This window comes from Corvus hawaiiensis, chromosome 6 (assembly GCF_020740725.1).
Source record: "Corvus hawaiiensis isolate bCorHaw1 chromosome 6, bCorHaw1.pri.cur, whole genome shotgun sequence".
NCBI lineage: Eukaryota > Metazoa > Chordata > Aves > Passeriformes > Corvidae > Corvus > Corvus hawaiiensis.
In genome coordinates, this window is record NC_063218.1 from 57,014,546 (window position 1) to 57,038,351 (window position 23,806).

The 23,806-nt window shown below is 42.3% G+C and overlaps 1 protein-coding gene and 1 long non-coding RNA gene across 6 annotated transcripts in view; both read right to left on the reverse strand.

The window, feature by feature from the left end:
- The window catches only part of HIPK3 (homeodomain interacting protein kinase 3), a 68,936-nt gene extending 55,660 nt beyond the window's left edge, over positions 1 to 13,276 (reverse strand). For 2 of the 5 annotated variants that reach the window (XM_048306564.1, XM_048306561.1), the window contains exon 1: positions 13,026 to 13,276. The gene's annotated coding sequence lies outside the window, so the exon portion shown is untranslated. Of the gene's footprint in view, positions 1 to 12,367; positions 12,533 to 13,025 lie in introns of those variants that run through there. The other 3 variants (XM_048306565.1, XM_048306563.1, XM_048306562.1) reach the window with 2 other exon arrangements.
- A 950-nt stretch (positions 13,277 to 14,226) lies between these two features.
- LOC125327933 overlaps positions 14,227 to 23,806 on the reverse strand; it is a 32,210-nt gene continuing 22,630 nt past the window's right edge. The window contains exons 5-9 of the long non-coding RNA XR_007204456.1: positions 23,678 to 23,767; positions 20,528 to 20,639; positions 17,981 to 18,106; positions 16,843 to 17,055; positions 14,227 to 16,259 (exon numbers count right to left, since the gene is read on the reverse strand). This is a non-coding gene — a long non-coding RNA (uncharacterized LOC125327933). The remainder of the gene's footprint in view (positions 16,260 to 16,842; positions 17,056 to 17,980; positions 18,107 to 20,527; positions 20,640 to 23,677; positions 23,768 to 23,806) is intronic.

Sequence of the window (23,806 nt, forward strand, 5' to 3'; positions counted from 1 at the left end):
ACAGGTCCAGTGCACTTCCAAGCAGGAGGGAGTGGGGACACCTGGCCCACAGGTGAGAATCTGGCCAAGCTGCAGCAGCCCCAGCAGGTCCACTTGCCCGGGATGTACCGTGACCCAACAGCAAAAATCCTGCTCCATTTAACTTCTGGAGAAGGTATTTGCCTGTGTAAGCATGTCACCAAAGTTGAGGACACTACATTATGATGATGACTACTTTGAAAAAGCAGTGATAAAGCTACACTGCAATTAAGGATGTTTTGGAAGACAGGACAACAGTCCAGTATGAGGGAGAACCAGAGGGACCAGAGGCCCTCTCAAATCCTCATCTGAGCCTGTGGGGACCACTGGCACTCAAAACCAAATTTTCCATAGCTCATGCTTTTCAAACCAGTCCAGAAGATCTGGAGGAACACAGTCCCAGCTTTCTCTTTAACATTAATTTCAGTTGTATAAGAAAAACTAGGCTATCATCTTTTGGGGTTAGTGTGTTTGTTACAGGCCTAACTCCACGACCCTGAACTCCAACCACAGTAACAGCTCTGTTTGCAGATAAGAAGTGTTTACTGAGTTATTACAAGAACAGTTTTAGCAACTAAAAAAAAAAAAGAAAATTGAGCACTAAATAGAAGAGGTAACATACCCTGGAAGAACTACCTTTGATACAATCATAACAGACTGAACTAATAAAATAAAATTTTACTCCATGCAAATAAAAACGGATTAGTACTATCATCTTACTTCTTACCTTCCCCTAAACATTTCCTCATTACTCCCACCATTTTGCTTGGTTTTTTCTAAACATACACTTCTAGATGCCAATCTCATTTGGAGATGCTACAGTATCTTCACATAACCAGTGAATAAGGTGTTCCTGTGAAACAGGCACATAAAACCCTGCAGTATCCTACATTTGAGACTGCTTAAAGACCTCTGCCACACACTCACAGTGCTCAGAAGGCATTTCAGAGAGAACCACACTCTACCCAACATATATGCATGAAATCCATCAGAACACACGTAACTATCCAATACAACCAACCGCTGGAGGCCTTTGCTTTGAGAAGCTAGGTTTATAAACAGAACTGCTTTCCCCTCACCCAGATAAAAACAAATCCCCAGACAGCAGAGGTGCACAACAAACCTTGAAGGGAAAGTGAAAATACCACAACACCCACTACCATAACAGCACTGCTGTGTGGTAAGGGGCTGTTTGTTGGTTTGGGGTTTTTGCGGTTGGGGATGGTTCGGGTTTTTGGCTCTGTTTTTCTTACTGGGTTGACTGGTTTATGGGGTTCAGAAGCCTTTTCTTTTAAAAACTATTTTGAGGTATTTGGATTACAATACATTCCTATGGACAGCTACACCTGAAAGAATAAAGAGTTATTGTGTTGCAGGTTTTTTGTTGCCCTTTTTTTTTAAACTGGGACTCCCAGCAAAAGAAAATAACACTCAGCACATTTTCACCTAGCAGAGAGTGGATCTTTCTTTTCCCCATCACAAAACATTTCACTGAGTTTATACATCTTTCTGCATACTTCTTAATGAGACTGTTCCTGCTTTTGAGTACAAACTGAAGCTGGCCAGACTATACCTACATTAACAAGCCCAGCAGCAGAATAAGAGAGTGATGTGCAGAGCCAAGCAACCAGTGCCAAAGGAAAGAAAAATCTTCTGTGCTCATTTCAGGGAGGTTGCTTGAGCCTGAACACTCATACGCAGCTGGTGCACATCTTCCAGCTAAATTTAATTTAAAATAAAAACCAAATGTGTGCACTACAAGACCTCTCCAGGATGCAAACCAAAGCAGAGTAAACAAAACCATCAGAAGATGGACTGAAAAGTGCAATCCCCAGGTGACAGCACCACAGTTACTTGAGTAACTTCACAGTTGACTTTCAGTTTTAGTCTCAGAGAAGTTTTCCATTCCCCCACACATATTTTTAAAGCTCTCTTCTGCTTCCCCAAGTGCAAGGAGAGTGTAACAACTTCACTGCAGCACAGTGACTGCTCCTGGGCAGTGATACACACAAAGTGAACTTGGCTCTGGAGTTCTCCAGCTTGTATTCTCCAATATGGAGGTTGCTGATCCCACCTCCTTGCTAATGAATACTGCAGGGAATGAGCAAAAGAAAGACTGACCCAAAACACCTACCAACTGTGACTACCTCTAGAAAGGCTTCCTTTGAAGGAATGAGTCTTCTTGGTTTGAAGCAGAGAGAACTGGGAAAACTTGGCTTATTAAACATTAAACTATACAAAAACATGTGACTTCTGACCAGAGTTAAGACTCTGAATTCTGTGCTTCTGAAGAAAGTATGAACAAAGTAATGAAGCAAACATATTTCAACTAAGTAAATTAATTGTTTATTCCTTTAAATAAATTAATAAATATTTTTTCAAAAAGTAGTATCAGTTAACAGGAGACACTTCATAGTTTGTCCCCCCCGGCCAAGCTTCTCTCTACAGAAACTGAGCAGCAAACAATACAGATGTGTCTCAGCAAAATGAGACACCTCTGGTTAACATCTTGCTAATGTTCACCTAACCATAACAATGCTCTTTACTTCTCAAAATTATGTCTCCAGCCTTCTTGGGCAGTTCTAGGCAAACTCAGGAACATGACCGATTTGGCAGACTGTGACAACCTTGAGAGGCACAGGCTGTTCCAGGCCTGACCACCATTAATAATTAACTTTACTGTGACATTTCCACATGACTGAGTGAGGGGGTGTGTGGCAAAGTAACTGGTTAACAAGGCCACTGCAGGGGAGCTCAGGAGAAATGGCCACACTGCTCCCTTAACTCATCTACAAAATACACAGCCCCTTCTACCTGCCCCGAGCAGTGCAATCGCCACGCTGTTCCTGGCGTGTAAATTACCGGCACGCAAAGCCCAGCCGGCGGCAGCCACCTAATAACCGAGTTAAACTGTAACCCAAGAAAACTTGTTTTCCAACAGCTTTCTGGCCTCCGTGGGCAAGAACCAGTTCCAACACTCTCACACCCTTCTCACAGTGCAGCTGGGCATCAAGGGAGGCTTTCTAAAAGCTCAGTGACTTCCAGCAAATGCACAATTTGAGCAGTGGCACTTAAGAAATGTTTTGTTTATGTTATGCATCACTTTGGAAACACAGCAAGGATACGAACTCTCATTTTTCCCACGTAAAACAATTGTTCTTTTTATATTAGGTGCCACCCAACTTCTCAAGTTATTTAGCAAATACAAAGCTGAATTAGTTGCCCTCTCTTTCCCTACAGATGAAAATTTACAACCAGTAGTAGCAGCACCTCTGTGTTATTGTTTATTTTGGATATGTAGCTGAACAAGCTGTACTGATGCAAGTACTTTCATACCCCGTGACCTGTTCACCCTGAGGAATTCCCTTACTCCAGCTGTACAATTAATAACAAAGCATTGGCAATTGAGGTTTCATGCCATTTATACAGGAAAACCCATCCACAGAGAGTGTGAAGTGTCCAGAAACACAAGCCTCGGGAGTCCCACCCCCTGGCCACCTCAAAACCAGCTCTGTGAGCAGATCTGTGACCCACAGAAGGGACAGAGCAGAGCAAAGGAAACTGCACAGAGGTGTTTCAGGTAACTTATGCCATATAAATCACTTCCTCACATAACCACGGAGACAATTCTGGACACAAAGTGCACAGGCACGCACACACTCCACCACAGAGAACCGGGAAATGCAGAGGCAGCTGATGGTACCTCACCAAGGAAGCCAACACCCAGTTCTGGGGTAGCAACCAGAGACGCAGTTTCATGACAAAAGAAGTCATTACCATTCTTGATTACAACACCTATTTCAGAGCTCAGGGATTCTGGCCCATCACACACCAAGAGAATTCAGCTGAGCCAACGCAGCCTTTGCCCAACATGAAACCTCAGTCCTGCACAGGTCAGTGGCACAGGTCGAGGCTGAAAGGCCAAAGGCTGGTTCCAAGCTTGGGAGAGTTTCAGTGGGAAGCAAATGATACAATGATCCAATTCTGCAGTTGTAAAACTTAGTTACTAACCACCGAAAAAAAATGTTACAGGCCTGACTTAGGTCTGTGCAGCAGTGGAGATATTTTTAATCAGACACCAGCAGTGTCACGCTGATATCAGAAACTGAAAATATCAGTTCGTTTAAGTGTGATACAAACCAGTCTCAATTGCACCATTGTCTCGATACTTGGAAACAGAACCGACGCCATACACTGAGCACAAACATATTTTACATAAAATATCAGAGTGAACTGCTATGACTCAACGCTGCCATAGCACCAGTAGCAGTGCTCAAGAATACAATTGCTTTATTCATATTTTCCACGAATATCAAAAGCCAAATCTTGTGATACCAATATGACTGCAATCATAGCTGAAAAGATAAATGAAACAATGCTCGAAGCGTTTCTTTTTCTTCTGGGCAAGCTGCTGTTGTGCAACTGGAAAGCAAGTACAGGCAGGGCAGCATTGGCCACCAGCCCCAGTGAGAACATGCCCTCCAAATCAGAATGTGCCACCATCAACATAAACAGCACATTTCAACCAGCCAGGGCTTTGCCAGCCTAATCTCTTCTTTTAGAAGACTAATTCTTTTTGAACCTGAAAACAGAAGGCACACTCAAATAAAAGTCCTTAACAGTGGGGTTTTGGAGAGCCCACACCTTCTGCACAACAGTAGTGCTGAAGGATCTGTTCAAACTACTGTGACTGTCTGTTACTCTTCAGTGCAACAGGAGGGACCAGGGCAAGAGAGGCACAACACAAAGCCAGACTTTTTCCATTGCTGTATTTCCAAAAGATTTTGCCACCTTCCCTAAAGCAAAATAAAATTTCATAGAGGAGATTAGCTCAAACTGCCTGTTGGTATATCACGTGTTCAAATGCCACTGTATTTAAAACAAAAAATTCCTTCTTAGCCCTTTCTTATTTCCACTCATTTTATTTTTTATTCAATTGCTTAATTTTGCGTTCTTCAGAATGCTGGCCTTTTGTCAGAACTAGAAATGGACCAACCCAGCTAAGCAATTTATTTAGAAGTTTCATTTTAGAGTAGCCCCAGACAATACCAAATGCAGCTCCTGTAAGAATATAAATCTAGATGGCTGTTATCTTCGTTGCCACTTTACAGAATGTCTGGCATGCCAGCACATCTGCACGAACATGAAGGAGTCTGACATACAAACAGATTATCAAGTCCTCTAAACTACTCAAAGTGGAGGAAATTAATCCAAAATTATCTTTCTTCCTCTCACTATAAAAGATTTCCACCTGGAAAAAAAAAAAAAAAAAAAAAAACCAAAAAACCCAAAAACACTTACAAAACAATACACCAACACAAAATTCCTGTTCTCCCCACAGGACCTGCACATTAACTCTGCAGCAGCACACACACAAATAACCTGTCAAGCTCACTGAGTCTGACATGCAATGCAAAAATTTGCAAATCAGACTATTCTGTACCAAGAAGGTGAATAAAGCTGATTCATACATTGAGAACTACCTGGCAGTAAGTAATATTTGAGTTAAAACTTTCCCCATATACATGGAAAAATCAGCCCCTCTTCCAAGAGGAGGCTGGTTACTGAGGTGACAAGACAGCACGCCTAGAGAATATTCAACTTCCTCTGCAACAAAAATGTCAGAGTAAATAAGATCTTAAGCCTTTATTTGTTTGAAAACTGATGTAACTGTAAAATAATTAAGGCATCTAATCCAACACACTTACCTTGACTGATCTTTTTCTGCTGCAGTTTTCAGGTCAGTTGCCCCAGCTACATCCAGTAACAACTTCCAAACACACACAGACTGAAGTAAACACACGTACACACAGTAAGCACATGTTTGAAAGGTATTTTTATACATACACAGAAAAAAACCTCTGTGAAGTCCCAGTATTTGTCCCATAATAAAAATTCCTTATTTAAAAGTGGTTTGAATATTCTGCTTTTATGTAACAGGTGTTCTTCTTTCCTTGTAAGCAACAGCATCATGAAAATAGCATTGGTTGCTTGCCGAAAACAGCTGCATAAATTGGACATGGCATATGTAGAACAGCAAAGAAAAAACAGAGGGAAAAGGTGTTTACCACTCCTTTCAGCTTTCTAAGGATGTGGAGGAAGCAGTGTTTCCTACAGGTAAGCATCAGGGCCTCTCACAGAAGGATCAGCCTTCTGCCTCCTAATGAATCAATAACTGTAATAAACCATATTATAATGTTCCCCAAAGCTACACCAGGGCAAGAAATTTCTCCCTTTCCCCTATGCAAAGAAACTTACTGATTTAATTACACAGAAGGCATACAAAAAGAAAGGCATGATCACATGCAGTATATGACCCACTACCTGGGGGCCATAATAGTACTGATAAATGTGCATACATTTTTTCTCTGTTGTATTCCCTTCCATGTTTAATAATCTTTCCACTTGTAGCATAAACAAACTTTTAACAGCCACTCTTGTTTTAATCTTCAAAAGAATGTTTAGACATCTCTGCGACAGCGTTTTAAAAACACATTTAGTCTCAAACAGCATTTGTCACAAAGAGGTCCTAAAGAATTTCTTGGGAAAACTTCCCAGCACATCCTCTTGCTGGGGTCAGAGTTGACACAGGCCAAAGGAAGAAGACAGCCCACAGCATCACTACAAAAGCCATAAAGAAGAGTTATTAAAATCACCCTTTAGCATCTCATGAAAGCAATCCACTCCTATTACACTGAATACCAACTAATTTCATGAATCACAAAATAAGCTGGTATTAAAAGGAAAGAGGAGACAAAGAGCTTTTTTCTCCTCCTAGGAACAAATCTGGTTCCTTCTGAAGCGCTTCACAAGATCTCAAACACCAAAATTCCCGTATTTAACAGACTCAAATGCTGAAAAATAAAGATATCTGAGGACCTCTTCTACCCCTATACAATTCCTATAAATCTTCAAAAAGAAGCTGTGGAAAAAACTTCTCAACTGGAACACACAGACTATAGGCAAGCAACCAAGTCCAATAGTTAAAAAAGGGAAGAATTGAAAGGAAAGGTGTAAAAAGTAGCAGATGACCAAAGTTTCTAGGAAAACACAGGAAGGAAGATGTTTACAAGACAATGATGCACATTAACAGCTTCAGTCGAAAAGGCAGAAAGGCATCTTACATGAAACAACTAAAAAGCCTCCTGCAAATTGTGTTAAGTTCCACCAATTGTGCCAACACAGACAAAACCTGCACCATAGGAAAGAGGGGAAAAATTAATATATTTTACTTAAACTAGTGGAATTTGGTAAAAGTTAACTTAGCATTTTTTTTTAAATGCTGACGGAGGACCAAAACAAAGTAGTAAACATGTTGAGACTCTGGAAACGCAAGAGAAGAAATGCTTATTCTATCTATGAAAGAAAAAGTAAATTACTTTTGCAAAAGTAAATTAATAAAACTTTAGATAAAATTGTGTATATAGATATTTTTTTGTGGATACCTGATACTAGTGGTTATTCTTGCCTTCCAAAGGGAGCTTAGATCACCAGTAAGAAAAGTTTCTTTTCCTCCCTTATAAACTTTCTAATGATTAACAGTATTGAAGTAGTTTTCTCTCTGCATTTTTGCCTTTATAGGTGAGCTTCCTCATCCAGCCCTTGAGCCTGCACTAGCTCCTCTCTGTAGGACTTGTTTCAGTCTATTCCAGCAGGAACAGGGAGAGGTTCAGATGTCAGTTGACATCCAGAGACCCCAGGGAGCAGGCCTGGAGGGATCTGGTCACGCTAATAAAAGCAGCAAACATCTTTGCTATGAGGACACTCCAGCCCCACACAAAGCACAGCTGCACCAATTATTGCAATCCCAGCTGAAGTTGCTCTCCTGGCACTTTTTCCTGCCCAGGGACCAGTTTTGCCATCTTACTTCACCACTGCAAGATGAGGTCAGCACAAGGCGAGAAGATCCACTTCCATCCCACAGTACACAACCAAGAGTCAAGTAAAACTAAAGCAAAACCCCTAAAATAACCCAAAGCAGGTTTTCTCTGGTACTGGTGGCTGCTTGCCCCAAGGCACGGTAACAGCCAAGCCAAGCTTCGTGATAAAAATCTTGCCTCACCCAGCAATTTAAGTTCCTTGGAAGTTTAGTGTCCTGGTCACACAAAGAACAGCTGCAGGACAGCAGAGCGTGGTAACCCAGAGCAGCACAGCTTCCAGAACAGAGGAGAGCATGACACACTCAGATCAGTGGATTACAGAGAGTGGTTTCCAACAAGCCTGGAAAAGCGGCCATGGGCATCTCCAGTCATCTCCAAATCCTCCCCTTTGAACGAGGAAGGTTATGGGACTCTGCACAGGTATCAGCACTGAGCTTTCTTGCCCCTAAGTTTTCCACCACTTACTCTAAATGGGTGGTTACTGCAGTGCCTTATGTATCCTGCAAGTGATGTTCATACAAATAAAAGCAGACTTTCATTTGACAATAGCTGACTTTTTACATTAGAAATGTTATTTGTACTTAACTTGTAACATGCTTTAAAAAGCACTGAAAAGTTTTCTAGAACTGTTACATTATCTTAGCAAGAATGGAAAGCATGAGTTTAAGACTACTGATTTTAAGGACAGTTTTTTTGATGGGAGTGCCCCTCCTAACATGCAAGGAGAGTTCTCTGTACATAAGAATCCAATTACTTTTTTAATATTGGGAGTTGCTGTAACTTTGATCATACTCAAAGATAGGAAAATATTTCTTATGTCTGTTGTCTTTGGATGTTTGACTGCATCTTATTTTATTGCTCTCTTTTGGAACTTGAACTTAGCATTTTCCTGTTATACCCAAATACTAGAGCATAAGAGAGCTGGAGAAAAGGGGGGAAAGGGATTATATTTCTTACTTACAAAAAGGAATAATTTTCTAATCTTTTTCTGAAAACATAATGTAAAAAAGACTGTCCAAAAAGTTTACATAATGCTGGAACTAATAAATATATGAAGTTAATAACATAGGGAGAAGTATTTTGAAATTACACACTGACTCCAAGTCACAGCATAAGGAAAAAAAGCCAGAACTAAACTACTTGAGTCGACTTGCTTAAAAAACAGTTCAGTTATTCAGCTCTTCTTCCTTTTCCAAGCACAATTGCTATACCAGAGATTATCTCCCTTTTGTCAGGAAGTTACTCACTCTCAAAAATGAAGCAGAGTATTAGGACACTATATGGAAAAAAAAAGTGATATACCATGAAAAAAATACTACAAAACTTTACAAAGATTATCTCCAAAATGCATCTAAAACCAAGATTCTCACCAACTCCTACCATCTTTTTCAACATTCACTGTATTGAAATAAAACAACTGAAGAACAGGGAGGGAGGACCTACCCTGCAGAAATACTGCATTATCAAATAAAGTCACCAACTAAAATCTGTTTTCACAATTACATGTTGTTCCCCTGCTCACCTGTCATTCAAAACTCAGTGACTCTGAAGAAAAATGAAGCTACAATTTCTGTAAAATTGTGTAAAAAGGTGGAGACTCTAAATTAAAACAGTCTATAAAGGGAGGCGGGGGAAGCCAAGACCAGGTAACAGGATTTTCCAGGCTTTATCCTTCATTATAGGTTATTTCAGGTTAAACAAAGGGTGTTCACTGCCTGCGGAAGTCAGAAAAGGTAACCCATTACTAACCTATATCATAGCACTAGTTATTTTAGGATGCTTTAAATAGTTACGTGGTCGTTTCAGGTGCACTGTGCACACAGCAGCCATCTCTAACATGCTCAGTGCTCATCCTTGCTCCTTTCCCCATGTTTGGTGTTCTGCTTAGCACAGGCAGGGTTCTGAAATACAGTTTCAGATACCTAATGACCCATCCTATACCTATCCAAAATAACGAGCTCTTCTTTCAAGATCTATTAAAAGTAATACATCATTTTCCACTCCACCTCTGATTGTCAGTGAAGGCATCTCAAGAAATATAATGTTTCAGTGACTTAGGAACTCAGAAAACACAAAATGCTACAAACAAGCTTTTTTTGAGGTCTGAAAGGTAGATACTATTTGACAAAATTCAACAGCAAACTCCTGACCGAGAGATGCTGGTAGCATCACCATCCTACTTCCACATTTCTTCTTCCCTCAGCCAAGGATCACCAGGTGATTATCAGGCCTGCTCTACCCAACTCACACTTCTGTCAGTCGGAGCAGTTTAATTCAGCTGTAATGCTTCAGCAGATCAGATGAAATCGTTATATATATTCAGAAAAGCCAAGGCTGATCTAATAAAAAAATGTAAGAAGGCCTCGCTGTCCTCTGCTTTATTCCCCAAAGTTCTGTGCAGAAAGCGACACTGCCTACAGCAACTGTTCTGTATATGTGCATGGCATTCATATGCCACGACACCTCACACTGCAACAGCAAAATTTAGCTCCACTAAAAGCAGTTTCTCCTCCTGTATTTAACATCCCTCCAAAATACACGTTCAGCCTCAAATGACAGTGTTGTTCCCGTTACCAGTGCTGCCCTTCTCCCCACCACATACAAGAAAGCCAACTACAAAATTCCCGTTTCAAAACCCACTGCTTTGTCAAAAGGGCCTTTGTTGCCATGATCAGCACACTGGCAAAAGAGAAAATACAAGAAAGAGAACCTATAGAGGTAAAAAGAAAACTATTCTAAAAACAGGAAGTGTGCAATCCCTTGAAATAGTACAAAGAGGTGTATATACACCTAAATACGCCAGCTTGGAAAAACACAGCCTGACATTCCTACACGTTTGGATTGGGGTTTTCACAAGAATTAAGGACAGTTAATTCTGTTCCACCCAGGGGCTGGTGAGCTAACCAACCCTCTGCCTCTGGAAGTGCTGTTCAGCCTCCCATCCCCTTTAACGGACATGATCAATCCAACAGATGCTTTTTGAAAAATCACCTCCAAAACAACAGTTGTTTTGAAGCAACCGCTACAAATTGGAGGACACAACGAGAAAAGCAGCACATGCAAATTCTAGTATTTCTATCAGTTAGTTCTGTAAGATGAGTTGCAAGCTCACTCTTCCTCCCCACACCCGGTCTTTGTCTCTGCTATCTTGTTATGCAGGAGCCGGTCTCATTTCCCTGTTTCTGTAGGTAGTTGTTTGAAAGAGAGGAGGGAAGAAACATGCAAACACCAAAAAAACCTGAAACAAAGAAAAATCACAAGTGCCGCAGAGACCCCAGGGCAGGGGTAGCTTCCCGAGCCATTTTTCAATGAAACTTTATTCCAGCTCATGGAATCCGTCCAATTACAAACCGTCCCAAAGCCCGGAGAGCCACACACCACCACCACCGCCGCATTCTGTACTGGAACACCCAGCAAAATTCATCTATGAAAAAATAATTTACGAGCACAAGCAGCGCCACACCCTGAGCAAGCAACTACAAGAGAAGCCCCCAGGAACAAGAGCAGGGAGGGAAAAGTCCAAGCCCTGTTTTGCAGGGCTGCGAACACCCCCTCACTGCGCGCTACCATAAAAGGTCCGCGGCAGCGCAGATAAAGCCGGCACCGCCGCTCCATCGGGATCAGTTTTCCCTCGGTAAGTCCACGTTAACACTTTGCTCTATTTATTTGCCATCTCACCATGTCACTTCGTAATACAGTATTGACCTATTTTCCAGGTGCTTAATTAATCTCACTGCTGGCTGCCACGCTTATTAGACAATTACTGTGTGTATTTTAAACTTAGTTTATAGAAAGCACTAGCAAATTAACTCTGTTGTGGAATTATTATGTCAAGAAAGTAAGTCCTCACAGTCCATCCGAGCTTTCCTACTTGGTGTGACATGAATCAGAGCCTAAACTTTTTGCAAATGATGTAATGGGAAGTAATACTGGGCAGAAAAAATTCCCAGAAACATGCGTTGTTATCAACAACTGCAGCTTTACGTAATGTAATTGTCTCGCATAATAACATATTTTCGCACAATTTAAAGACACTAAACTAACTGAAATAAACAAGGTGATACACAAGTAGGAAGATGTAAAAACATCAGGGCGCCACATAATTTCTGGAAAGTCAAGCCTTAGAGTCCCAAGAACTAAGTTAACAAAAACGGAAACAATCAGTTTCTGACATTTTAAGTCAGATGCAACAGTTAGTAACAAAAGTAGAGCCTCAAAAAAAAGCCCTTTATATGCGTGTAAGCACACAGCAGTAACGATTGAGGACTTAATTTAAATAAAAACAATTTTTACAAACTCATCACTATTTCTTACAGCGTTAAACACACGTAAACGCACCTGCCAGCTTTACAATTGATACCGCGACGAATCCAGAACAAACCCCGCACAAACCCTGCCGCAACCATTACGGTAAAGCCTCCAGCAAATAAACCCCTCTGTTTTTAGAGAGCTCGTTCTTGGGAACTGACCAAATTTTAAAGCGTCCACTTCCTTTCCAGTTGCTGTTAGTGATACCGGCCCTCGGCACCATTTGCCGCCCCAGCTTCCCCCCAGCGCGGGTCCCGCGGGTCTCTCCTCGGGGGTCAGGGGGCGAGGGTCGCGTCCCGCCGGGACTGCCAGGAGCCACCGCGGCGGCGGCGGCGGCCGAGCAGGACCCGGAGAGGGCGGAGCCGCGGCCGCGCCCGGGCGCCACCCCGGGACCCCCCGCCGCCCGGGCGGCCCCGGCGCTCCATACAAGGCGCAGGAGGAGGCGGCGCGCCCGGAGGGGAGCGGGGCAGCGCCGCCGCCGCCGGCAACGGGCGAGGGGCGGCCACACCTCCCCCGCCGGGCGGCGGCGGCCTCGCCCGGCACCCGGGGCGGCTCAGGGTGGGCGCCTCGCCGCACCGAGGAACGGGAAACTTCGGGGACGCGGCGGGGCGAGCGCCGTCGAGGGCAGCGGGAAGGGGAAGCGGCGCTGCCCTCTCCCCGCCGCCGCGCTCGGCCAGGCCGGCGGCGCTGCCCCGCGCATCGGGCAGGGGGGTCGGGTCTGCGCCGGAGCCCCCCGCGGACAGGCTGCGAACGCCGCCGGCGGAGGCAGCGCCGCTCTCCGCCTGCCGGGGCCGGCCCCGCTCGCTGCCGGCCGCTCACCTTCACGGGTCGGGCCGCGCTGGCGTCCGCGCTGGAGCTGCCGCCGCCGCCCTGGGCATGTCCGGGAGCGCTCCGGGGAAGGGCCGCTCCGGCCGGGCTCAGCCGCTCAGCCCCGCCGCTCCCGCTGTTGCTGCTGCCGCCGCCGCCTCGGCTGCTGCCATCTTGTCCTGGCGGCTGCGAGGGAAGAGCCCCAGCTCAGCCCGCTCGACAGACCGGGCCTCCGCCTCATCTTCCCAGGGAGGGACCCAACCCGCCCCCGGCCGCCGCCTCCTCCGCCTCCGCCTCCTCCCGCCTCCGCCCTGCCCGCGGCGGCCTAGCGTCGCCCGCCGCCGCCCATCGCCCCGGAGCGGCGGGCCGCGGCCCCGCCGAGCACTGCGGAGGGGGCGCCGGCCGAGCCCCGCTCCGGCGCGCCCCGGCCCCCGCCCAGCCCGCGGGGCGCAGCCTGCGGGGCGCTCCCGCCGCCCGCTCGCTCCGCCCGGCCCGGCGGCAGCGCCCCCGCCCGGCCCCGCCGCGCGCCGCAGCCGCCGCCGCCACCCGAGCCCGCCGGCAGCGCTCGGACCGCGCTCCGCGCCCGGCCCCGTCCGCGGGGAGTAACGCCGGGCGCTTCTCCTGCCCTCTCGCACTGACCGGCCGAGGCAGCTGTGTGGCCATCACTGCCCCTGGCAGCAGCTCAGCGGCGGAGCCTCCTCAGCGCCAGCTGACGGTCCCCCCAGGAAGCCCTGGGAGGATAACTTGAGATGCTCCTACCGCGAACTCTCCTCTCTGCCCGCCCCGGTCTGTCATTACCCGGAGGAAGGCAACCTCATGCTTTGTGGGGGCTCTCCGACGAGCACCTGTAAAACCCCCAATAGTCCTCCAGTGCTGGCCATCCCAATCACCACACCCCACGCGGTGAGCTCTTCTTCCCACCTTGTTAGCTGCCAACTCCCATAACACTATTCACAGATACATAACGTACCTAGCGGTGAGGAAACTGGTGCCAGGGGAAAGGCCTGACTCGCAAGACCTGGAGCTTAGACGATGACCAGGTGAGAATGAACATGTGAACTCCCAATTCATTTAAATGAGTGCTCGTGCCTTATAAGAAGAAGAGACTTCCCCAGCCAGCCCTCAAAATAACTGTGAAGCACCAACCTTCCAGATGTGGTCTGAGACATCCTTCCCTTTCCACGTTAGCCTGAGCCCATCAGAGACACCACTAACTATAGAGGTAACAGGACGGAGCAAATGTATTGACCAGTTTGCATCCAGCGTTACAGTTCAGCATTTTGCCTTGCTCAACTCTTCACAAAATAACAGGATACACCCTCAGTTACAACATGTCCCTAATATTATACATCACTTAAATATTAGTGGTTGGTTGTAGGACTGGTCAACTTCTGCAAACAGCATTCTTGACCCAAAATAGTGTTCAGCTGATGTGGGGCGAAAAAGGAATTACTGTTTGCCTATAAAGTATTTAACCCCAAGATAAATCCTTGGCTACAGCTACAACTGGACATCACATGCTTCTCCACCTCTTGCCAAAAATAACAAAGAATTTCTTTATTTACTTGCACAACTACATGTACTCTGCTATTTTTTCTCACTACTTGTTCCAGTATTTTCAACACGTGTCTGCTTGATCTTAGCCTTTATTTAGGACCAGTCCTTGTAATAAAGATTGTTAGGATGTGAAGTCAGAATTTGAATTAATTAATTGGAGAAGAGAGACTTATTGTACAGAAGTACTAAAACCTAACATTGGAGTTAGTACCACAACACCACCAATGCTCAGTCTTGTAAGTAATGAGCCATATAATTTAGGGCTGCGGAAGAGATAGGTGGGTGTCAATGGTAGTAAATTATAGCTCTCAAGAGCTGCTTACTAATTTTAGAAATATTAATCAAGCTCCTAAAAAATATCATCCTACAGAATTATTTCTACATGTTTTATTAACATATAAATAGACAGTAAATGTTGATAAACATTCTTGTTGATTACTTAACCATACAAACTCTAAAATGGCTTAACCAAAAAAAAAGCATTAAATGTATGCTCATTCAATCCATACTTCATCCGCAAACTTAAATTGGTGTACATCACCCCAAATTGTGATCCACTGACAAGTCTCAACATCGTATTTCCAGTTTTTTTTTAGGATATATTTCTAGTAATTTTCCCATGTTTCACCATGCACCTTCTTATAGTTTGATAACCAAAACAATCCAAATACAGTTGTAAATTTGAATGATGCCAATCCTCTACTAACAGGCAAAATTATGAATCCAGTGCTCCACTGATACATATGCACAGTTTCAACCGACTTTCAGAAACAGATTTTAATTTAGATTTAGAAAAGGAGGGGTGACTTTGGGCTCATTAACCTCTCTTATCATACTGTTCTCTCACTGGAGTTTTGAGTTGGTCACATTTGCTAAATGACAGCACCTCCCAAAACATCCCAGCACTGTCAGTTCTGTCCTCATGTTCCAGTTTTAGCTAATTAGATCAAGCTAGACTTCCACTCACCTTGCAACAGGAGTATCATCAGCGTGTAATCAAACTCTCAAATCTCTTTGAAACTCCTTCAGTTGCTTTTGTGAAGCACATCATCCCTCTGCAGATCCATTATTTGTCCTTATTTCCTTACAAACTCCCTTCTTTGGGAGCTGTTTCAGTTAAAGGTTTCCTCATCCACTGCACATTTCTTCAGTGTTAGGACTGAGGGCTGGCCAGAGCCAGTGCAAGCTGAAGCCCTGAACCTCCTCCGTCAGTGACTCCTAAGGATTACTTTGGCCACAAAAAAGTTTTTAAGTGCCCACAAAGCACAGTAAAACAACATTAGATGTATCAGCAAGCTTTAAACACTCTGATGAACATTTCTATCAGAGGTTAAATATGACTGTGTCTGAGAATCCCTGAAAAATCCCTCACAGGATTTTTTTTGTCACCTGGAAAACAGCAAACACTTCCTTGTCCTAATTTTCTCTTGGCAGGTACATTTGTGCTGGTAGGCAACTGAGGGGTTAATGTGGAAACTCCTGTTACACCTGTAGGTACTGTGGACTACTGATACCGTTTGGAGGGGAGTGTTTTGTTTCAAAGTACCTAAGTAACTCAGTGGAAGGAGGCCCCGTGTCATTTAGATTCATTTAGAAAGTCCAGCATTGAAACACACACCTCCATGGCCTTCTGTTCCTCCTTGTTTCTAAGCATTTGCAGAGGATAAGCACTAGTTAGGTGTGAGTGCTCTGAGTAGAAAAAAGAAACAGAAGTTAGAAGAAGATATTTCCAACAGACATAATCTATTAGGCAGCAAAAAGAAATGATCTAAGGACAGGCTAGAAGCTTTTGGCAGAACACCTACTAATGACATTTTGTGCTATTTTTGTTACCAAAATCCCAAGTGTACATGCAGACTGAAAATGCTTTGGCTAGAACAATTTGTTTTACTCCTCAAACTGCTATAAGCTATATCATCAAAACACTTTTTACAGCCAGTATGAGTTGTTTATATCAGCTTATGAGTTGTTTGTATCAGCTAGACTCTTAATTTTTGAACAACCTTGAGTCCTGAACAAGGCTCTGCTATTAGAGCAAAGCCACAAAGATAGGACAGGAGAAGGCAAGACCACAGGGCTGTAATTCCATCCAGCAGGCCCCGTGCTCAGTCCCTAATAACATAGATGCAATTGCATGAAACAGCAAGCCACACTTCCTTGCTGTGAAAAGGGACAGAACAGGCCTCTTATAATTTTCCTGACCAGTTAAATTTCCCCAGTGATGGCTCTCCACTGCTAGCACTGAATATCCCTTTTAGCAGATTCAGCTCACCCGGCTGAAAAGGCTTTTCTTGGGTCAGGAGTACACTCTGTGACTGTCAGAGCTGACACAAAGAGGAAGGCAGAATTTTTCCTTGTCACCTGGATGGGAGAGCTGTGCAGGCTTCAGCTGAGTTTTCTGGGTAGAAATTATGAAATCCAAACAACCCAGAAGCTGTTTGGCAACGTGTTGTGACCACTGCAGGTGTCCAGGCCTTCACCTAATCTGACACGTACAAGCAGCAAGTACAGATCAACACAAGGAGGGCGGAACAAGCCAAGGTTCCATTTAAATTTTTCCTTCTTTAAAACTTGCAGGCCACAGTCTTTAGTCTTTCCCCCAGTACCTAATAATTTGTTAAGCAGGAAATTAATTCATGGATTCAAGTTATAGGATTCCAAATTATAGTATTACTTTACTGTTTTTCACATTGGATGAAATATTTTATGCTTAAAGTATTTTTCCTTCCCAAACAGACGTAACACTGGACAAAATTGTTTATTTTCTTCTCACAATTCCTTATCTAATGAATTTTTTTAACTGATGTAACTGTCACCAAGTATGACTTGTATTATAAGAAACAAGTATTCAATATTCTGCATTTGGATTAAAACTTTTCAAGATCCAGATTCCTGTGGAAACATGTAAAGGGATCAGAGTTGAACTGATAAAAAGTGCTCTTTTAAAATATAAGAATTTAAATTTACACTTTCCACTGATTACCATCATATTCAGATAAGCTTGGTTCAAAGTTCCCCATCTCCCCTCCCCATAGATATGTTTGCTAGGTATATCCAAAATCCAACCTTCTGTTGCTGGGTGTAAATGGAAAATTACTTTCAAATTTAAAGCAAACATACACTTTGCTCCTTTTGCAACAACTGGAAGATCAGTTGAGAAGCACTGTGTTTCCTCAATTAAAAAACACACAGGCTTCTCTATGCATTTTACACTGAGTCACTTGCAAAAATAAGCACAAATTTCACTTTTTATTTCCACTTTATTTTTTGCAGATTTAATACAGGACTAAAAAAAATACACTGGAGCAGAGGTGGGGAAAGGTATTTGTTTATTGTTGGCTGTTTAACTTACAAATTCAACAGCCTGGCTCCTCTGGAAAGATTTAAAAGCAGCTAAGGACAGAAAATACCTTCCATGGGCTCATGGTGGTTTCTGGGGCTTTGTGCCTGCTTGTGCCAATGTTCGTTTCACGAAGACACCACAGGTCCCTGTGCATCTCCCAGAGGGAATGAATGAGGAGTGATCCACTGCAGCTCTTCCAAAGAAGAAAATCAGATTAAAACATTCTTCAGATTGCCTGTCTTTCTACTTGTTCCTTCCTCAGCCTTTAAAACCCACTTCCAAGAAACCTCCCGCACCATCCTCACATTGCTATTTCAAATTCTGCCAGGTAATGGTAACTCTTAGGAAATAAACTTGTCTGCTATCTAAAGGTAATGACAGGGTGACTAAAATGGTAATTCTTAGAAAATGTAGAAGGAACCTAAAATGGTTTTGGTTATCATGTAGGTAAAAGCTGGCTGACTTGAAATGAAATGCACACCTCATCCAAACTAAAACACTAATCCCCTAATTTTTCACATCACAGAAAGGCAGAAAAACTACACTGTAGAATCATTAAGATTGAGAAAGACCTCCAAGATCATGGAGTCCAACTTTTAATAGATGTTTATATACAAGGCAGCAGGAAAAAAAACACAAATAGAAAAATATCATGAATTTATCTTGAAATTACATAAATACCTACTAGTTCAATTTAGGTTTTACAGAACTTTTCTCTCTCTCTCTCTTTCTTTTTTTGAATTGTTTCTTTTCAACCTTATTGTCCTTTTCAGTGCCATAGTTGTTGAAACAGCTAACTGGGACAACTATAATTTAAAAATATAGAACCCTGCTAATTGTCACAGATGATTTTGCTCAGGGACACTGTGAAATGCTTATTTCTCTGCCTGTGCACATATTACATCAATAGGTGTAGATTTGACAGATGCTTAATTGCTGTGTTTTAAACTATGCTAAGATCTATGTTCATAGAGAATATTAACATATTTTCTTTAACAAAGAGCTAAAGAAATGCAAGATTTTATGGGGTGGTTGAAATATCTTTACTGGACCATGTAAATGCTAAGGTATCATGGTATTGTATTTTTCAGACTGTATTTTCATTTTCAGTCTAGTTTTCCTCTTTGTTAGAGTCATAGAAGTAGATCACCCCTTACACATGTACCTTAGGAAATCCACAGGGAAAGGGTTTGTCTTCAGGAAACGTGTCACGATAATATACATTTCTAGTTTGATACTCTAAATTTTCTTGCAAGAGTCTTTCTAATTAGCTATTTTCACGTAATCAATAGCCTCGGTGGTGTCTGAGTGTCTTTCACATAAGTGTATTTAATAATTACATTTTTATGTTCGCTCCCTCAAGCAGGAAAAGAATTGGAAGTGATTGTTAGGATTAACTAATGGTAAATGTGTACAAAAATACAGTATGTTTCTATTTTTGAAGTGTTTGGCAAGGACAAATATATTTTACAATATCAGATTTCTAACGATAAAATGGTGAGAACCTGGTTTGAACTGAGAATGATAATATTCAAGGTAATCAGCAAAAAATAAGATCATCCACTCTCAATTTAATGATATCCAAACATTGTAAAAATGTTTACTTTACATAAAAAGTCAAAAAAAAACATTGAAACACTTTTTCTATGGAGGAGAAAAATCACTTTTTGAAATAAAAAGCATATTTAAAACTAAAATTCCAATGACATTGTGCTAATGTAAAAAATCTTTAATAGCAAATATTGCCATTTTTTCCTGTTGTTTTGAAATAAGCATCAATAAGCACCCTACATTTAAGAATATCCATAGGGTACCATCCACTAATACTACAATCATTTCATTTTTACAGGTGAGTAATGACTTCTCTCTTTAGTGACTGATACATTGCAAGATCAAGGGCTGCAGACAGATGAAGAGCACAACAAATGTTCCAGCTGACCTCACTCCCCAAAATGCATCATTCCTACAAATAAACGTCATTAAACACAAGCAGGCAGTCAAATTACAGAATTAAAACATAACCCTGCATTACTCGAGTGCGTCGGTGCTTATTAGCAGGTGCACTGACTCCAGGGAAACTATTGACATGAGTAAAGATCTCTGGGGCTGTGCTTTTGCAATATATTCCAAAGCCTTTTAAAGTAAATAGACTGATTGACTGACTGCTAGCTCAGGCGGAGGCTTTCCCGTGGCAAAGAGAAGTTTTATCTTAATGGAGAATGTACCAGTCTCCCCCACAAGCCACAGCACAGAGGAGTGGAGCCCACTCTAACTCTGGCAGGCACTGAATCACTTCCAAGCCTATTTTAGAATTAAATGGAAGATGACCTCGTTACCTGGGTCTCTCCAACCTCACAGTGAAAGCACTTGAGGACTGAGCCAGGGCTTTGCTATCAGCAGCTAAAGTCCAACCACATTAAAAGCAAAACCCAAACCACAAAAAACCCCCCTTTTGTTGCAGTGGTGTAAGGCCCTGTTACTAATCTGTCTGTGGCACAAATCCTCCCTGAGAAGCAGTTTTACCCGAGTCAATGTGCACGTGGCTTGCAAATGTCCACATACACCCTCCCTTAATAGTTTAATACATCAGCAACTTATCCATATGCTTTCCTACCTTTTAAAAGTAGATATCCTTATTTCTCCCCTCCCTCATGAGACATCGTTAATGAAATACCAGTTAAAAATATCTTCTAAAGATTTAAATTCCCACATTAGAGACTCTCCGCCTAGAACGAACAACAGAAAAGGCACATTAATTACATGAGTTATGAAAACAGATCAAACCATTATAAAGGAAAAAACCACTTCCTTCTTTAGCAAAGAGCATATTTTCCTATAAATGTGTTTATTCAGAGATGCAAGTGTTCTAATGGAATTCTTACAAAGGTTACAAAAGTAACTTGTGCTTATTTTTTATTTTTCTGTTCCAAGCCAGTAACAGCCCAAATCTGTTCCAAAGGAAAAGCTGATGTTCAGCAGTAGTTTAATGAATTGTTTTGACCCAGTGAAATACACCGTGTCCCCTCCTAGTAATGAGACACTTGGCAGAAAGTATCACATCACACGAACAATGGCAGCAGGCTGTCATTACGACCCACAAAGGCCCGTCACCTCTGAGCAGTCTCTCTTCAGACAATGCAGGGGAAGATCAGGTAACACTTCTGCTGAGCTAACTGCATGTGCACTTGGTGGTGGTGGTGGTGCTTTTACCTGCAGCATTTTCAGTTTATAACCATTTTGGTGATAGTAAAAGCTTTATAAATATTTTCATTTGCTTTTCTTTTAACACCTCTTTGCAAGTTAGACATAAAGCTGGTGTTACTTTCTGACTCATGCTTTTGATTAAACAAATTTAATTTTAAAATGTTTTAGTGTAAAATACACAAAAGTATCATGTCATCACAAAATGACATGCCTACCCATGTGACATTTTAATTAGATTTACTGTGAAGGTAGACAGGAAATCAGTTGGGTTTTATGGCTTTATCATATTTTGATATAATTACCACTCTCTGCCATTGGAACAGGGAGTACAGCCCTACACATTAATGATCTGATGTTGAAAAGAACATGAGAGAGGAGAAGTGGAAAGGAAAATTGCAAACAGGTATCTAGAAATAAAAACATGGTCATAAGCATCACGTCATGCTCAAACAAAATGAACAGCAGTGAGATACAACAGGTGAGAAAATGAAAGGACAGAAACTGCAGAGCACAAAACACGACCGCTACCCCAGGAATACTGAGCCTGGTGAGACCATGGTGAGATTCACTCATGTGTACATGCAAAAGTTCTCATGGTATCCTCAGAGTTTGCCAACAGCACTGCAATGATTTTGCTGGATTTTCTCCTGAAGGGGATCACAAGGAATGGAAGAATTGCCATCAGGACATGGAGGCACAAGAAAAGGCCCACGGCTCCAGTCTCAGATTCTTCTTCAACAGAAGGTCTCAAGAAAACTGGAGATCCTTCTAAAACAAGTTATTTTTATCAACTCTGTGGCTTAGAAAACACCGTTTCTGCAGTTGTAATATATGCACTGAACCTCAAGACCATTTTCAGATTGATTTTTCTTTTTTAAATACAAACTGCACATCTCAGAATAAGATAATGAACTGGCACGTGTTACATAAATAGTACATCTGTCAGGGATTGAAGTACTTCCATTCCTACCTCTTGTGGCATATCTTACAAAGGAAAATACGTACAGCTATTCCCAACAAAAACAATTTAATAAGTGCAAATTAGTTTATCCTTTTTCTATCTCAGTGACAAGAAACATCTCTATAGACTTCATTATTTTTCTATATTCATGTTTTAAAATAATTTAAAAATAAAAAATACAAATCTGAGATTAGCCATATTTTCAGTAAAAATATGCTTTATTAATCAATTTAATTTATTATTTAATTACATAGATGTGGGACACTGTAATCTATAGTTCCTATTCTGGATAGTCCTCAAAATGTGATAAAAGTGCATCCTGTGAGGAAATGTATCACCTATCATTCACGTTTCACAAAAATACCAAAAGGAAGCTGAAGGTAATAGCTAAAAGAGCAGGTGCTAGGGCACAGACTGAAATGCCCCAAAATTAAGGCATGAAAAAGAGCAGGAAAAAGCATTACTTAATCAAAAGGTATGGGCTTTTCAAGCAGCCTGTGTACAGGGTAGAAGCTACACCATTTAAATCACTGATTGTGTTATTTTATATCTCTTTTTGTTCACTTGTTTATGACTTATGCTTAAGCAGAGATTACAGAACAGGGATAGGACGTGCACAGGTCTTGGGAAGCAGCTTCCCAGACTGTGGAAGTGGTGTCATGACTTGGAGAGAAACCCTGCAGGTTTCCTCTCATGACAGAGGTCCTGGTGGAGGGGAGGTCTGCATTCAGCACAGTCTCCCTGGCAACCGCGGTGGGCATCGCACACAGGGTACCACATCCTGCACCACAGCCAACACACACAGGAAGTCCTGCCAGAGTTCTGCTCTCCTCCTACACCTTACCGAGCTCCTTTTGTACCTAGTTTTCCTCTCTGTAGTTGTTAATCACACAGTGTGATAATAATCACCACCAGCACTGATATATTCTGGAACAGGCCCGGACAACCGGCAGCATCAGGGCTGGGGATAAATTTTCTACACATCTAACTTGACTGTAGAAAGGAAGCTGATGGGCAGCTGTGCACGACACATGCAATGCTGGCTAAATGATCTCCTGGAGCAAATCCATTATGGTCAGTCTAATTATTTCTAGGATGAATATGGCTCCAAATGCTTTTTGATTACTGAAGAAAATTTGCACACTGAATACTTAATAAATTAAGTTTCTTACCTATACAGCTCCTAAGATCAATGCTGGAATAATAGTAGAAGTTCCATTTTCATTCAAGTATCTCCTGATGCTTTGTGTGTTGTAACTACTACATAAAACTCAATCAAAATCTCGCAATGCTTACATTAAACTAGTAACGAACATTTATGGGAAATATCCAGAATATCAGTACTAATTTTAATCGATATAGAGACAACAATAATAGCAAAGTAGTCCAAATTATGGACCAGAATTTCATGGTCAGGAGTCACCTGAAATATAAACCACAAAGAGGGTTTCCAAATGAAATCTTACAGAGCTTGCTATCTAAGTATCAGACAAGAGACGACAGATGGATTCAGAGAGAAAAAGGGGAGTGTACAAGGAAAGAGGAGACAATCTTGGCCAGCACTGTAGGGAGCATCATATCAGTGCACCAGCTGCCCACCTGCCTCAGGAGTCCTTATTTCCTGAAGGAAGAAATTTTGCCAGTGCCAGTTTTATTCATTATTGTAGGACTGCCAACATTGTTTTTCTCCTGAAAGACAAAAATGCGTATGTCATGTAAAGCCCAATA